This window comes from Mandrillus leucophaeus, unplaced genomic scaffold (assembly GCF_000951045.1).
Source record: "Mandrillus leucophaeus isolate KB7577 unplaced genomic scaffold, Mleu.le_1.0 Scaffold60, whole genome shotgun sequence".
NCBI lineage: Eukaryota > Metazoa > Chordata > Mammalia > Primates > Cercopithecidae > Mandrillus > Mandrillus leucophaeus.
In genome coordinates, this window is record NW_012106475.1 from 5,167,374 (window position 1) to 5,184,830 (window position 17,457).

The window sequence follows — 17,457 nt, forward strand, 5'->3', positions numbered from 1 at the left end:
GGGCTGCCCAATTTGCAAATTGGTCTTTGCTCAATTAAACTCTGTTAAATTTAATTTGTCTAAAGTTTTTCTTTAGACAACGAAGAAACCCCTCCTGTCATAAATATAAAAAAGTAATGTATATGAAAGAACAGCAAATCCAATGGTAGAGAATAGCACAGAATAGAAAGGACCTCTCCTTGCCCCCAGAGGTCCCTCTCCCTGCAAAACACCTACTACGGTTATGTATAATTCCTTCTAGAAAATAAATACGATATAATGATAAAATGATAATACATAACATTTATTGAGTGACTATGTTTTGGCACTATGCTAAGATCTTTATATATATTATATTTTAAAATCTTTATAAGTTATATTTTCACCTCCAATTTAACAAGGAAGGAGGTGGGGCACAGAAAAGTAAATCCACTTGCCCAAAGGACATGCCTAGTAAAGGGGAGAGGCAAGATTTGAACTTAGAAAGGCTGGATTCAGGGTCCAGATTCTTAACTGCAAATAACATGCACCTATTTGTATATTTTTGTACATAAAATATGAGATATTGTGTATGTGTGTACAAAAATGATCAATTATCAAATGGCAAGCTGCATGCACGGTCTAAGCAGCTGGACCATTTCCCATACCCTGCATTGTTCTGGAGGCTTTATCCCTGATATTACTAGCACAAAATCATCTGCAAAACACATTAAATCATATTTGTAATAACCATACGCTTTCCACCATAGGCATTTTACTATGCACAATTTGGTCAACAACATTGTTATAGAGCATACTTCCAAACATATAACACTGAATACAGAATACTTTAATAAATCTGCTTTGAAATTTAAATTGGCCCCAAATTGCAGATGTTCATGTGTTCAGTAGCTCATTTCACAAGCAAGACTTAGGTGCTAGAGGCCTCCTTGACCCATGCATGAGTTATCATGTGTTAGGGGAGTTCCAGAGCAAACAATGTGGGAAGGACCCTGAACTTGTCACCATCCTATTCTACATCACAAAGACCAGATGGCCACGAAAATAAGATGGCCAGACAGCCAAGCAATATACATTTACAGGAGCAACCATGTCATGAGCACTGGGTGAGACAGCAAGGCATCACTTGTATGGGTTTCTGTCTTCGAGTTCATAGCTGAGTTCACAATCCCTGGCCACAGATGATTGCTTTCCAGCTCTATTCAGCATTGCCCCAGTTCTGCGTAAGTGCCTTCCAAGACCACAGAGGCTGAGGGGAAGGCTCATCTGGTCATCTGCTCTTATCTTACCCCACCAAGGCAGCATTTTTTTTCTGCCCGTTTTTCACGCTGGGAATTGGTATAACATTTTATTTTCACAAAATCATTCTGTTCAGAAGAGCTTAGAAGCTACTTCCCCAAGGCATTAAGACTTAAAGAAAAACATTATTTTTTCATTCACTTTTGTAAATTCTGCTTTTGTCTTCAGATAATCAAATAGTCAGCTTGTATAAATATATCATTTTATGTTTAAATGATTTTTTTCCTGATTATGAATTTGTGCACCCCATTGTTGAAAATTTAGAACTACAGAGAGTTTTAAAAACAATAGTTCTAATTCCCAGAGATGATTAGTGTTTCCATTTTGTTGTATTTCCATATAATTTTTAATCCCATGCAAATCATGTCTATAAACTACATTTTTATAAAATGTGAAGCATAAAAGGATTTGCGTGCCATCTTTACACAGGTGCCATGCTAATCTCCCCATATTGTTCCAACTGAGTACACAGGCTGCTGAAGTAAGTGCTATACATAAAAGTTTATATTATATGTTGCATTTTCAATGTGTGTTATATTTTAACTTGGTCCGAAGTAGGATTTTTTTTTTTTTTTTAACGGAGTCTCACTGTGTTGCTGTGGCATCATCTTGGCTCACTGCCAGCTCCGCCTCCCACGTTCACGCCATTCTCCTGCCTCAGCCTCCCGAGTAGCTGGGACTACAGGTGCCTGCCACCACGTCCGGCTAATTTTCTGTATTTTTTAGTAGAGACGGGGTTTCACTGTGTTAGCCAGGATGGTCTCGATCTCCTGACCTCATGATCTGCCCGCCTCAGCCTCCCAAAGTGATGGGATTACAGGTGTGAGCCACCGCACCTGGCCCAAAATAGGATTTCTTTTAGGTCTGACTCCTCTAGGGCCAAATCTAATTTGCTGTAGTTGCTGAAGAAATTTCCAACATAGGAAGAATTTTCAATCCAAAAGAAAATGCAACATTCCCTTTTCAAATCCCTAAAAAGGAACACTTGTGCAAACTTGTCAAATCCATGATTTTTTTATGATGCTGAGGTGCAGATACATGTGACTGAATTTTAAATTCATGCTCCATTTCCTAGAGCACTTTCTTTAAAAAGTGGAAGGGAAAACAGGCATTTTCATTATGTTGCTGCTCCTACCAAAACATGGTGCTGCAGGGTTTTATAATAGCAATATGATAGACAGAAACCCAAACAACAAAGCTAATTGAAAAATAGAAAGCCTATTTGCAAAGGTTAAGTTTAAATTGACCATCATTTTGTTATTTTACCCCTGCCCCTGTTCTTCAGATTTATGTCATCACATGTAAATAACCACATGTAAGATACACAGCTAAAAATGATACTGTTTGCATATCATTCATAACCTAAAAATTTTGAGGTTAAGACGAGGTTACTTTCTGGTATTTAGAAATAAGACATTTTATATAAGAATTCACTTATGGTTTGATGCGTGGTCTTGAATAAATCAGTATGAGGTATGTTTAAGCCACTTTTAAAATTCTGCTACAAAACAAATCTAAGGAACAGCTAAATTAAGAATTCTATCTTTTCACTTTATGTTTCCAGAGATGAGTCATTTAAATAACCTTTAATCCTGGTACATTTTAAATGATTACTACATTTAAAAGTATTCATTCTATACCCACATTTTCAATTACATTTTAAGTAAGCTCTCTGCAATGCTCTGAGAAAGGGTTACATAAATATGTAGCCCGAAACCAGATGTGACCACAAATATGATTTGTTCAAAGCTAGGAATTTATGGTACATAAATATCACTTCTGCTCATCACAAATTTATCTTGGTGAGTTAAAGAAGAGAAATAAAATTTTAGGGATGAAATGAGAGCTGCCATCCCACAATATGTATTAAGCTTCCTACATGAAAATTTATAATCCCAATATAGCCCTGCTAGCCTTTTTTAATTTTTTTTTCTGACTTCCTTCTTCTTTTGGTTGGGGTTAAGACCTATTTCTTGCATAGGGTTTTTGCATTTAAATTTCTTAACCTGTCCACATCTATCAACAAAGAAATGCATGTTTCTCTTCTATGAATTTAAATAAAAATGATACCTTTTTTTTTTTTAGAGCTATACTTTCTCTACTGTTCTCTACTGGAAGACAAAAGACATAAATATGTAAATGGTTTCTGGAGATTTAAGTACATTGTGTTGCATATTCTCTGAGACATATCACTATATGACTGTTAAAAGAATATACGGGTAATCCTACTCTCAATTTGTATACTCCAATCTCATTTTAGCTGTTTATATTACACTATAATAAAAACGCTTTAATACAATTTGTAGTTAACATAAATGTTTTGAAGTTGAGTTTTACTTTAGTGTATTTACATATATTGCTTCATGTCAGCTTTTAAAATTAACCTTACAGAACTACAACTTACATATAACAAAATACACCTATACTACTGGGCGGTTTCACCAAATGTATACATCTGTGTGACCATCTCCACAGTCAAGATACAGAACATTTTCGTCACCTCAATAAAGCTCTCGTGAATGACTATATAATACCATAATCACCTCCCCCAGCCCCAGATAATTGGTGATCTGCTTTCTATTACTACAGATTAGATTTGTCTTTTTCAGCATCATAAAATGTACATTCTTTTGCATCTATGTTTTCTTAATGATCAGCATAATATCTTTGAGATTTACCCATGTTGTTTCGTAGATGAATAGTTCACTCATTTTATTTATTTATTTATGTATTTTTGAGACAGGGTCTCACTCTATTGCCCAGGCTGGAGTGCAGTGGCATGATCATGGCTCAGTGCAGCCTCGACCTCCTCAGACTCAGGTTCTCCTCCCACCTCAGCCTCCCTAGTAGCTGGGACCACAAACACATGCCACCATACTTGGCTAATTTTTGTATTTTTTGTAGAAACGGGGTTTTGCCATGTTGCCTAGGCTTGTCTCAAACTCCTGGGCTCAAGTGATCCACCTGCCTCTTTCTTCTAGAGTGCTGGAAGAGGTGAGCCACCGCACCCGCCAGTTTACTTGTTTTAAATGCTGATTTTTAATTTCATGGTATGGATATATCACACTTTGTATATTCATCACCTCCTGATGGACATTTGGGTGTTTCTAGTATTTGGCTATCAAGGATAAAGCTGTTATAAACATTTGTGTACAAATTTTGTGTAGACATATATTTTTACTTATATTGAATAAAATATCTAGGAGAGGAATTGTTGTATCATAGAATAATACTGATTAACTTGATGCCAAACGTCCTCTCTTTTCCAGAATGGTAGTGCCGTTTTACATTCCGATCAGCAGTGTGTGACAGTGTAAGTTGCTCTGCACCTTTTCTAATTTTAGCCATTCCAGTGGGTGTATAATGATATTTCATTGTGGTATATAATTTGTGTTTCCTCGATGACTAATGAGGTTGAACATTTTCTCATGTGTTTTTTGGCCACTCATATATCTTCTTTGGCAAAGTATTTGTTGAAGTCTTTTGCCCATTTTTAAATTAGGTTGTTTGTCTTTGTATTACTTAGCTGTAAAAGCTCTTTATATACACCTGGCACAAATTTTTTGACATATGTAGGTATTGTGAATATTTTTTTCCCATTTTGTTGTTTGCTTTTCATTTTCTTAGTGGTGCCTTTCACAGAGCAATTTTTGAAATACCATTCCTTAGGGCACAATGGGTACATCCATGTACAAACAAGGTTTGCTAATGAGTGGAGCGAATGTCTCTTAAAATTCAGTGCCAAATCAAATGGTATTGCCCATTTTATGGTGACGGAAATGTATCTGTGGTAAAGAGTCCCTGGGCTTATCTAGCGCAGGATCTGCTGCTGATAGGACCCCCAAATTTTGTGCTACCAGGAGTCTCTGCCTCATTCCTTTCTTATCTCTCCAATACTCTTCCACAGAAAGTCTTCTTCATTGCACAAAGTGAGTCGGCAATGAATATAGAAACTATTTCATTACAGTGTAAGGGTCACCATGACCTCCTTGTTGTAGTGGAGAAAGTAATTGAAAATTTGGGTTTGTTTTTTCAGGAACAACAGGAATATCTAAGTTAAAAAAACTCAAGCTTCTTCTAGCCTCTCAAAATTGGAACTGAATAAGTTTGTCCTTTCTGCTAGGAAAACTAACTCTCAGAACACTGATGAACTATATTTTATTCATTTCTTTCAGAAAACATTTGCTAAAATGTGGGCTGGGCATGGTGGCTCACACCTGTAATCCCAGCACTTTGGGAGGCCAAGGTGGGTGGGTCACCTGAGGTTAGAAGTTCGAGACCAGCCTAGCTAACACAGTGAAACCCCATCAGAATTAGTTGGGCATGGTGGCACCCACCTGTAGTCCGAGCTACTCGGGGGGCTGACACAGGAAAATCACTTGAACCTGGGAGGCAGAGGTTACAGTGAGCCAAGACTGCGCCACTGCACTCCAGCCTGGGCGACAGAGTAAAACTCCACTGGGGTGGCAGGTGGCAGGGGTGGGAAGAGAAAAGAAAATATTTGGGAAAACGTACCACATCCCAAGCACTGTGTTAGAAATGCAAGAAACATCTAGGGTACCATATATTAAATCATTTAGTTTATTGTTAGTGAAATAGTGAGCATCTTGAGGGCAAGACTATCTTGTTCATTTCCCTGCACTCAGTGCCGACAAATCGATATGTATTAAATATAGTTAATGACTGTATGCATGCATGAATGAAGTGCCAAAGGCTTGTCTTGCTTGAGTAATTCTGAAGCTGTTGGTTGTTTTATTCAGAATTACATGCATAATTTGCTATAATAAGAGAGCTATAATCAAATAGCCACAGTCACTCAGGTTAAAACAATGTTATGATGGCAACAAGATAATCCAAATCTCCCACCAATATCCCAGGTGGGAAGTCAGTTAATACTTGGAGTAAGACTTGCATCATTTTGACTTCTAGTGGTTAAAATTTTCCAAAATGAGAGAAAATGCCCTGGACCTCAGAAATGAGAAAGGTCACAAGGAAAATACTTCCCCTTTAGATTATATCAGAGGTAAAATTAATAATAAAAAGAAGATTGACCACCATTATAATAGTATTTAGGACAGTTTATAAGCAGTGTCATATGCGTTTTCTCACTGACTCCTTACAACACCCCTGGGAGGAAGTTACAGGGAACATTAGTACACTTATCCCCATTACATAGAGCTGGAAATGCGCTTCTGAGAATATAAATGTCTTGCCCAAGATTTCACAGCTCACCAAAGTGGACTAGCTGGGACTCCAGCATTCTTTTTCACTGCCCTTAGAGAAAAATCCCCTGGCTTATAGGGTGCCATGGATGGTGGTCTACATCTAAATCTACATTTTTTGTGTGTCTTTGATTTCTACGTAATATTCCTTTGTTGTGCCATGAGATGAGATAAATTGTCTTTACAACAGTATATCCTTCATGGTACACTTTGATTCATATTAAATAGATCTCAAGTTTTGATTAAGTTTTAATATAATGCTTCACCAATTCCATGGGGATAGGTGCCTTGGAAGCATGACTCCGTGTAAAGTCTCCAATTCCTTTTTCTATGCAAATGTTATTTAAAATAAGTTAACTGTAATATGCTGAGGTAATTTTTTTCTCTTAGACAAAATTTCCTTAATTGTTTGTATGTTATACTTGTCCAAGAGGAACTCCTTTGCTTATTCAAAAATTTCATTGGCTGGGTCATGCTTGGAGGGACAATGAGGCTTGGCAGCTGTCGACAGGAACTTGGGAGGGAGGACTGAAGAGCTACTCATCACCCCCGTTCAAGCCTCCTAGGAGTACCATCTGTGAGTTATCACATCAGGCCATACTGGAGAGCCAGCTTGTATCTGGAGGATGGTCTTCAATTGCAAGCATGGCCATGACTCTGAAATAACTGTGGTTTGTTGTCAGTCTTGCAGGAGAATTACATTTCAGCCCATTGCTTTGCAGAAGATAAAATGCATTTGCCTCTGCCTGGATGACAATGGTATAATTATAGGCTTTGTAATTGGGTCTTAAGGAAGGAAAACTGATTTTGTTCAGGATCAGAGTTAGGTAATTTAACAGAACTTGAGATTCTATTCTTCCCCACCAACAGTGGAGAGTTATGATTGAGAAAAACACAATTAAATTTATCTTACTCAAACACTTACATTTCTAGATTCTTACTGGTTTCTATAATAGCTACACAAAGGGTAAACAGCTCTCTTTATTAATGCTTCACTAAGGATTTTTATATCTATGTGACAAGTGGTGCATTCTTTGCACAGAATAAAGTATTTGGAGCCTTGATTCCAGCTGGTCTGGATTGGAAAACTCATTACTGCTCCTAGCGTGTCTGCCAGCAAACTCCTCAGGGGAGAGATACAGACTTGTATGTATGGAAATAACCAAACCGGATTGGTCAACTTTTATAAATAAACCATTGGAAAATGTAATTTAGAGGGAGGAGTATGTCAATTACAGATTGTTTCCTTAATTATTTCTATTATTTCCCAGTTCCAAATTTTAGGCATTTTTCATAAAAATAACACTTAAAGTATACAACAAAGCTCATCATTCATTTATTTTATAACAGAACATGTATTTGTAATGATAAAGGGAATTGAAAATGACATTACAATTTGGAGGCAAAATTATAAGATTCTTTACAACCAAGGCAATTGATAGCCATCTTGACGAAGTCCTAGATTAAAGTCACCATCTCTTGACTCAAAGATTGGCATCAGATTAAAAGAGGCAAGGAACTGTTTCCAGCAGGGAAGATGAAAACACAATTATAAATACATTTATCTTCCTTTGCCCAGGGACTCGACATCCCATAATACCATTTGCATAATGGGTTACTTTGTTTGTTCCCTTTTAAAGGTTCAACTTGGAACATTTCATTCTAAGTGCCATCAAAATAAATAAATAAGCTGAGTTTTAAGCCCACAGCTTTTTATGTTTATTTGAGAGTAAGAATCAGTAGAATTTGCCTGTATTCAGGGAAGCACAAGCACTTATTTTTTTTACATACTCAAGATGACAGGGCTCTAAAGGGTTGTGAATATAGACAAATGGCAGCTAGAAATTCACTTAATCTATTTTACTCTGAAAGATACACACATGTGCACACACATATACCCCCTCACTCTGGTCCTTTCTGAAGTTATGTGGAGATGCCATTTTGTTTGTGTTGGCTTCTCTCTGCCCTAGCTAACTATCCGAGTCTGATGTCTTCTATTCCAGAGTCATATTCCCAAGTGGATGCTTTAATCAATGCATCACTGCACTCTTTCCTCCTACTAGTCTCTGATCGGATGGACCCGCCTTATGTCTAATTACCTAGATGGTAAAAGCTAACCTAAAAACCAGTCCCTGTAAAAGGAGAATTTATCAACTCAGGTGGAACACATTGTTTTTTTGTGAGTGTGTCTTGGGATGCATAATAGCTGTGTTTAGTCCTTAGAAGAGAGAATTCAAGGCAAGGGGTTCACCAGTGGGCAGCTCTTTGGCAGGAGGAGAAATTTCCAGTTTTCCCCAATACACCATGTAAGCACTTTCCCCTCTCCCCACAGAACTTGGAGACGAAGTTAAGATGCACAGCAGCCAAACTGCCCTGATGTTCAGGGGTTCAGAATACCCAGAAGGTTAGAAAGTGCCTCCTTCCGGCCTTCAACCCCTTTGCATTACAATAGTAACTACTTTGCAGTGTCTCAGCCCCCTTAAAGGCCTGCTTTTCTAAAACGTCTCACATTCTATTTGTATTGGAAGCCGGCTTTTCCTTGGATTCAAACTTCATTGGCTTGGCTCTAGGTAAAGATTGTATGTGATTTAATGATAAAAACTCAACCTCCTCAATGGTTCTCCTTGACACAGCTATTCAAGTCCAACGGATGGGTCTCCTTGGAAATATCAGTAGCAGCGTTGTTATCCTGTCTCCTGATGATGTTCTTTCAGCTCCATTAGCTGTTTATTCCCAGAAATTGGTGTCCTGGCTACTGCTGGTCACTATAAAGACCATGTAGCAGGAAGAGGAAACCTATCATCAAGGGGCAAGACAGGTGGTAGGAGGTAGGCCCAGGTGACAGTGGAGTTTCTGCTACACCAAGATACTGTGTCCAGGGAGCATAGATAGTTCCATATGGGATTCCAACAAATGGGGGTACAAGTTGCACTAGAAGTGAGGGCCTAATATATACACAGAGTCCAGCCATGGGGAATTGAAGCAGCAGATACACTGAAGTTCAGGGAGGCAGCCAGTAGGCATCAAAAGGTGATGGATGGAGAATAGAGGTCCTGCCACTGGGCAAAGGGACTAGGTAGAGATAGGTCTAAGTGGTAGAAGGGGACTGAGTTATGTTCTGGAGTTAGCATCTGGACACAGGGATGAAGGCAGAAATGATCTTGGTAATGGGAACTGGGGTAGGGCAAGCTGCCTTGGTATTTAGAACCAAGAAGCAGGAGGTCCATTAGCAGAACTGAACCATTTAAGAAAGGGGTTGAATGAGAGGGGAATGTGTGATGTGGTTCTGCTTCCATCCTATAGCACAATCTAGGAAAGAGGCATAACAAGGTTCTAGGATGGGGGTGGGGACACCATCATGGTTGAACAAGAGGGTAGGGGCTCGAGATGTATGTGAAAACTCTATTACTGGTTGATGAAAGAGAAAACAAGTTAAAACACACACACAAAAAGCAATACCCACAACCACCTTCTCAATCTATTTTGCATCTCATATTGCTTCCTCTCTCTTCTTGTCATCATAGTTTTTTCGTTTGTCTGTTTGTTTATTTGTTTTTGAGACAGAGTCTCACTCTGTTGTCCAGGCTGGAGTGCACTGGTGCAATTTTGGCTCACTGCAGCCTCTACCTGCTGGGTTCAAGCAATTCTCCTGCCTCAGTCACCCGAGTAGCTGGGATTACAGGCATGTGCCACCATGCCCAGCTAATTTTTGTGTTTTTAGTAGAGACGGGGTTTCACCATATTGACCAGGCTGGTCTAGAACTCCTGACATCAAGTGACCTGCCTGCCTCGGCCTCCTAAAGTACTGGGATTACAGCCACAGCCACCGCACCTGGTCCAATTGTAGTCTTTACCGATCTTACTAACATTTTATCTTTTTTTTTTAATTTATTTTACTTTAAGTTCTGGGGTACATATACAGAACGTGCAGGTTTGTTCCATAGGTATACATGTGCCATGGTGGTTTACTGCACCTATCAACCCGTCATCTAGGTTTTAAGCTCCACATGCATTAGGTATTTGTCCTAATGCTCTCCCTCCCCTTGCCCTCCACCCACCAACAGGCCCCAGTGTGTGATGTTCCCCTCCCTGTGTCATTTGTTTTCATTAACATTTTATCTTGAAAATTGTAGAGAAGAATCACTTTTGAAGAATATGCTGGCGTAGGGGAGAACTTTGAGAACTATCCCTGTCTCTCTACCCAGCGACCTCCTACCTGAGAGTCTGTTGGTCAATTTAGCTGTAACCAGGGTCAAATGAGCAGGAACAGTCATGTGGGGGAGGGATTACAAGAGCCCAGAGGTGATAAGAGTTTATCATTATGCCACTCATCGTACACCTTCCGCGTGCCAGGCACAAGTGTAGACACTTAACATGCGTAATCTGATTTAATCCCAGCAAGGGAAGAATTATTCTCATGTTCACAAAGAACGTTACCAAGGCTTAGAGAGGTTTGTAATTCCCTGGTATCCCATGGTTAGTCAATGCTCCATTAGTCTAAGCTCCCCAGACATGGGAGCTGGGGAAGCTTAAATGCCTCTTGCCTCCAGTCAGGATTGGAGAGGAGAGATAGGCCTTAGCTGGGGAGATGCCAGGGCCCAGTCATGAAAAGACAAGGAAGGCATGGGATGGATACAGGGAGACATATGGAATTTCAGAGAGGCTTGAGCCCAGGTCAAAGACTACGCTGTCTTAACTTGACACCCAGACCTCACTTCAGGTCATTAGAGAAGCTCTAAATAATACAGAAACCCTCCCTTAGTTTAAAAAAAAAAAAAAAAAAAGTAGAGATTCAAGAAGCATCCAAGAATGTTGATCAAATGTGTACCATTTTCTCTGGGAGCATAAGAGCATTTGCCTTGAGTCTCTGCCATCCAGACTTTAAATTGTGAAGCCAAAATAACCACTGGCAGAAAGGCCTGGCCCTGGTTATTCTTACTTAGTAGAATCCGAGTTGTGGGCTGTGCCTGAGAGGAATGGCAAAGGTTCCTCAGCATTCTCTGAATGGAAATTTATAAGACATGTCCTCAAAGGAGGCAACAGCCACCCAAAGTGCCAGCTGCAGGAATGGGTCTTCTCTACTTGAGAGATCAGGAAATCAGCCTGTTTTGGTCATTGGGACCAACTTTTCAGTTAGGACTTGGATCAACAAGGAGTGGGGTAGGGGACGGTACCAGTTCAGAGAAACCTGGGAGCTTGTGGACTGCAGAGTCCTAGGCCCAGGTTCAGAAGGCTGCTCCAGTGATGTAGATGGCCCTGGGGGTGGGGCACTCTGGGAAATTCTGCTATAGAGACTCTCTTCCTACCATGGTCAGGGCTCAATCAGACTAGAGTCTCCTAATTTTGAGAGAGTGTGTGTGGAAAGCCTCTCTGTCTCCTCTGAATGGCTACTTTTGCCCAGGCATGCCCGTTTCCACTGCTGGGAAGGAGGCCCTTGAGGTGCCTCAGTGGTCAGTGCTGCCATGGCCAATCTCAGGAGACATCCAGGCGGTGAGGACAGGAGCCCCTTCCATGTCAAGATCTCTAAGTTACCTCACCACTGAGCCCCAGTCCTTGCTTTTCTCACATGACCAGAGTTGAGTTGGTTCTAGCCTGGGGGAAAGAATCCAGTACATACAGACTACTCCTTCTCTTAACATCTCTCCTCCACAGCTGCTAGAACCCACCAATTTGTGCTGTGTCCCAGACTTTAGTTCTTTTTATCCATCTCAAAAAAAAAAAAAGAGAGAAAGAAACATTACACCAGCTATCAGAAAGAGGTTGTGACTTCCTTGCATGGGCTAGCTTTAAGGGCAAGGAGTTGCTGAGGCAGAAAATTCCCCAGTGACAGCCTTGATGGAAGACACGACGTTGTCCCTGGGGATACAATGATTTGCAGCAGCATTTCAGCAACCCAAAATAAATCATCACTCTGCACTAGGGTGACAAGCTTAACATCTACACCCTTAATCATAATTCTAGTGGCAGGATTTTCCAGACTAGGTTAACTCCTTTTATTTTGGCCCAGAAATCTGAAGCAGGAGCAGGGAGGGATCCTATGATAATTGTTCTTTGGTTGATCACTTTCATCTGAGGATCTTCAAGTATTTTATAAATATTAATTAAACCACCACAATACCTTCATATGCATAACTATTATCCATCCACCACCCCCAGCTGCATACCAATCCTTTAAAGATAAAGAAGTTGAAGGATAGGTGGCTAGACTTCAGTGACTGAGCTCATCACAGAGGCAAGATCCAAAAGTTAGCACTCTTCATTTCCAGTTCTGCACTGAATAGGTCTAAAGTGATGGAAAAACATCATATGATTCCTATGCATACATACACTATAAAGTATTATTACCAAAAGAGAAAATGTCCATTAAACTTATCATTTAATTATTATAACTATTATATTAACCCTAGATCTTTTGTTTCTTGTTTATTTTAATCTTATTGTTATTTATTTATTACTATTATTATTATACTTTAAGTTCTGGGATACATGTGCAGGATGTGTAGGTTTGTTACCTAGATATACACGTGCCACGATGGTTTGCTGCACCCATCAACTCGTCATCTACATTAGGTATTTCTCCTAATGCTATCCCTCCTCTAGCCTCCCACCCCTCAACAGGCCCCGCTATGTGATCTTCCCCTCCCTGTGTCCATGTGTTCTTATTGTTCAACTTCCACTTATGAGTGAGAACATACGATGTTTGGTTTTCTGCTCTTGTGTTCTTAATCAATCTTTTCCCTTCCAAGAATCCTAACTTCTTTTTGTTTCAATTTTTCCCTCTATAAAACGGTGACATAATAGAGTTCCCCAATGTCTTACATTCCTTTGTTGTGAGCACTGATGGCTTGTAAACCAATGTGTTCTACAACTACAAGTATCTGTATTTCCCAGTTACTACAGCAAACCCCCACAATTTGAAATGGGTTATCCTAATACATCACTTTGCCCTGAAGAATTTTCATGATCAAAGATCATGTTATTCATATTATCAGAATTTCTTTCCTCTTCATTTCAGTTCATGGCCACTGGCCTCTATGATACTATCTTATCTGAATCAGTCACCATCTTTCTTTTTTTGGAAAGCGGTACAAAAACTGCCGCCAAGGTTACAAGTAAATAACTGTAGTCAAGACCAAAAATCATTAGCGATTAAAAATCTGTTTCTGTCTGTCTTCTGTGTGGGGAATATCTGTTTTTCATTTAGTAAGTTTTATCTGGTAATAGCCACTGGGGAGTAGGTTAGAAAGCAGTGGGACCACTTAGAGAGACTTGGGGCAGGGCTATAGGTGAATGAAACAGCTTTACTGAGCAGCCCTACAAGCTTCACTTTGGGTTATAGGCCTCTTGGTGAGGGCGGGGAGCAAAAGAAAGAAGAGCCAGACACTGCCTCAAGTGGACCCTGAGCAGAGGGGAAAGGAAGAAGGACAGAGCAGGGCATATGCATCCTAAAAGGGTGGAGATAACAGAAAGAAACAAGTGGATAAAACTGCATCACACACATCATTGCTGCAAAGGTCTATGGGAAAAGAAAACTAAAGGTGGCAGAGACAGATCCTTCAGGTGTTAGCCTTGGAGGTATAATTCCCCAGGGACAGGTAGATTTCCAAGCTCTGGATGTGAAGACCAATTACCAGGCATTTTTGATGGCTCTGGTGAATGCTGACATGCTAAGTTTATGTATTCAGATTTCATATAAGGTTTACAAAGAAAATAACACAAACTGCTTGTGGTATACCAATGATAAATATTTCTACAGAGTTATCCTTCACAAGGTAACTGAGAATGTGGGGAAAAGAAAGAAAGATCAGACTGTTACTGTGTCTATATAGAAAGAAGTAGACATAAGAGACTCCATTTTGTTCTGTATTTGAGATGCTATTAATCTGTGACCCTACCCCCAACCTTGTCCTTGCAAGAGGCATGTGCTGTGGTGACTCAAGGTTTAAAGGATTTTGGGCTGTGCAGGGTGTGCTTTGTTAAACAAGTGCCTGAAGGCAGTATGCTGGTTATCACCATTCTCTTAATCTCAAGTACCCATGGACACGTACACTGCCAAAGGTCGTAGGGACCTCTGCCTAGGAAAGCTAGGTATTGTCCAAGGTTTCTCCCCATGTGATAGTCTGAAATATGGCCTCGTGGGAAGGGAAAGACCTGATTGTCCCCCAGCCTGACACCCGTGAAGGGTCTGTACTGAGGAGGACTAGTACAAGGGGAAAGAAGGCCTCTTGGCAGTTGAGATAGAGAAAAGCATCTGTCTCCTGCCGGTCCCTGGGCAATGGAACATCTTGGTGTAAAACCAGATTGTATGTTCTGTTTACTGAGAAAGGAGAAAACCGCCTTAGGGCGAAAGGTGGGACTTGCTAGCGCAATGCTGCTCTTTATGCACTAAAAAGGTTAATGGAGATGTTTACATATGCATATCAAGGCACAGCACTTTTCCTTAAACTTATGTCACAGAGATCTTTATTGATATGTCTTACTGCTGACCTTCTCCCTACGATGATCCTATTATCCTGCTACTTCCCTTTTTTGTAATATGGTAAAGATAATTATCAATAAATACCGAGGGAACTCAGAGACCAGTGCCTGCGTGGGTCCTCTGTATGATGAGCGCCGGTCCCCTGGGCCCACTTTTTCTTTCTCTATACTTTGTCTCTGTGTCTCATTTCTTTTCTCAAGTCTCTCGTTCCACCTAATGAGAAACACCCACAGGTGTGGAGGGGCAGGCACCCCTTCATCTGGTGCCCAACGTGGGTGCTTTTCTCTAAGCTGAAGGTATGCTCGAGCGTGGTCATTGAGGACAAGTCGACGAGAGACCCCCGAGTATGTCTACAGTCAGCCTTGCAGTAAGCTTGTGCACCTGGAAGAACCTAGGGTAACAATGGGGCAAACAAAAAGTAAATTTGCCTCTTATCGCAGCTTTATTAAAATTCTCCTAAAAAGAAGGGGAGTTAAAGTCTCTACCAAAAATCTAATTACGCTGTTTCAAACAATAGAACAGTTTTGCCCATGGTTTCCAGAACAGGGAACTTTAGATCTAAAAGACTGGGAAAAAATTGGCAAAGAATTAAAACAAGCAAGTAGGGAAGGTAAAATCATCCCACTTACAGTATGGAATGATTGGGTCATTATTAAAGTAGCTTTAGAACCGTTTCAAACAGAAGAAGATAGCATTTCAGTTTCTGATGTCCCTGAAAGCTGTGCAGTAGATTGTGAAAAAGAGGCAGGGATAGAATCCCAGAAAGGAATGGAAAGTTCACACTGTAAATGTGTAGCAGAGCTGGTAATGGCTCGGTCAACGCAAAACATTGACGATAATCAATTACAGCAGGTGATATATCCTGAAACGTTAAAATTAGAAGAAAAAGGTCCAGAATTAGCAGAGCCCTCAGAGTCTAAACCACGATGGCCAACTCCTCTTACAGCAGCTCAGATGCCTGTAACTTTACAACCTCAAATGCAGATTAAACAAGTACAAACTCCAAAAGAAGATCAAATAGAAAAAGACAGAGTCTCTGTCATGGCAATGCCAATCCAAATACAGTGTCCACAATATCAGTCGGTAGAAAATAAGACCCAGCTGCCAGTAGCCTATCAATACTGGCCGTCAGCCGAACTTCAGTATCGGCTGCCCCTAGAAAATCCATATGGACAGCCAGGAATGTTTCCAGCGCCACAGGGCAGGGCGCCATATCCTCAGCCGCCCACCATGAGACTTAATCCTACGGCACCGCCTAGTACACAGGGTAGTGCATTACATAAAATTATTGATGAGGCAAGAAAACAAGGATATATTGAAGCGTGGCAATTCCCAGTAATATTAGAATCAAGACCACCTGGAGAAGGGGCCCAAGAGGGAGAGCCTCCCGTAGCTGAAGCCAGATATGAGTCCTTTTCTATAAAAATGCTAAAAGAAATGAAAGAGGGAGTAAAACAGTATGGACCCAACTCTCCTTACATGAGAACACTATTAGATTCCATTGCTCATGGACATAGACTCATTCTTTATGATTGGGAGATTCTGGCAAAATCATCACTCTCACCCGCTCAATTTTTACAATTTAAGACTTGGTGGATTGATGGGGCACAAGAACAGGTCCGAAGAAATAGGACTGCCAATCCTCCAATTAACATAGACATAGATCAACTATTGGGAATAGGTCAAAACTGGAGCACTGCTAGCCAACAAGTAATAATGCCAAATGAGGCCATTGAGCAAATCAGGGCTATCTGCCTTAGGGCCTGGGAGAAAATCCAAGACCCAGGAACCGCCTGCCCCTCCTTTAATACAATAAGACAAGGCTCTAAAGAGCCCTACCCTGATTTTGTAGCAAGACTTCAAGATGCTGCTCAAAAGTCAATTACGGATGAGAATGCCCGTAAGGTCATAGTGGAGTTGATGGCATATGAAAACGGCAATCCTGATTGTCAATCAGCCATTAAGCCATTAAAAGGAAGGGTCCCGGCAGGATCAGATGTAATCTCAGAGTTAAAGCCTGTGATGGAATTCGAGGAGATATGCATAAAGCTATGCTTATGGCTCAAGCAATCACAGGAGTTGCTTTAGGAGGACAAGTTAGAACATTTGGGGGAAAATGTTATAATTGTGGTCAAATTGGCCATCTAAAAAAGAATTGCCTAGTCTCAAATAAACAAAATGTAACTACTCAAGCTACTACAACAACAGGAATTCCTTATATTTCCCAAGGACAGGCCATAGTTGAAAGAACTAATAGAACCCTCAAAACTCAGTTATTTAAACAAAAAGAAGGGGGAGACAGTAAGGAGTGTACCACTCCTCAGATGCAACTTAATCTAGCACTCTACACTTTAAAATTTTTAAACTTGTATAGAAATCAGACTACTACTTCTGCAGAACATCTTACTGGTAAAAAGAACAGCCCACATGAAGGAAAACTGATTTGGTGGAAAGACAACAAAAATAAGACATGGGAAA

The 17,457-nt window shown here is 40.3% G+C and overlaps 1 protein-coding gene across 1 annotated transcript in view; it reads right to left on the reverse strand.

The window, feature by feature from the left end:
- FRMD6 (FERM domain containing 6) overlaps positions 1 to 17,457 on the reverse strand; it is a 257,129-nt gene that overhangs the window by 208,765 nt on the left and 30,907 nt on the right. The gene's annotated exons all lie outside the window — the stretch shown is intronic.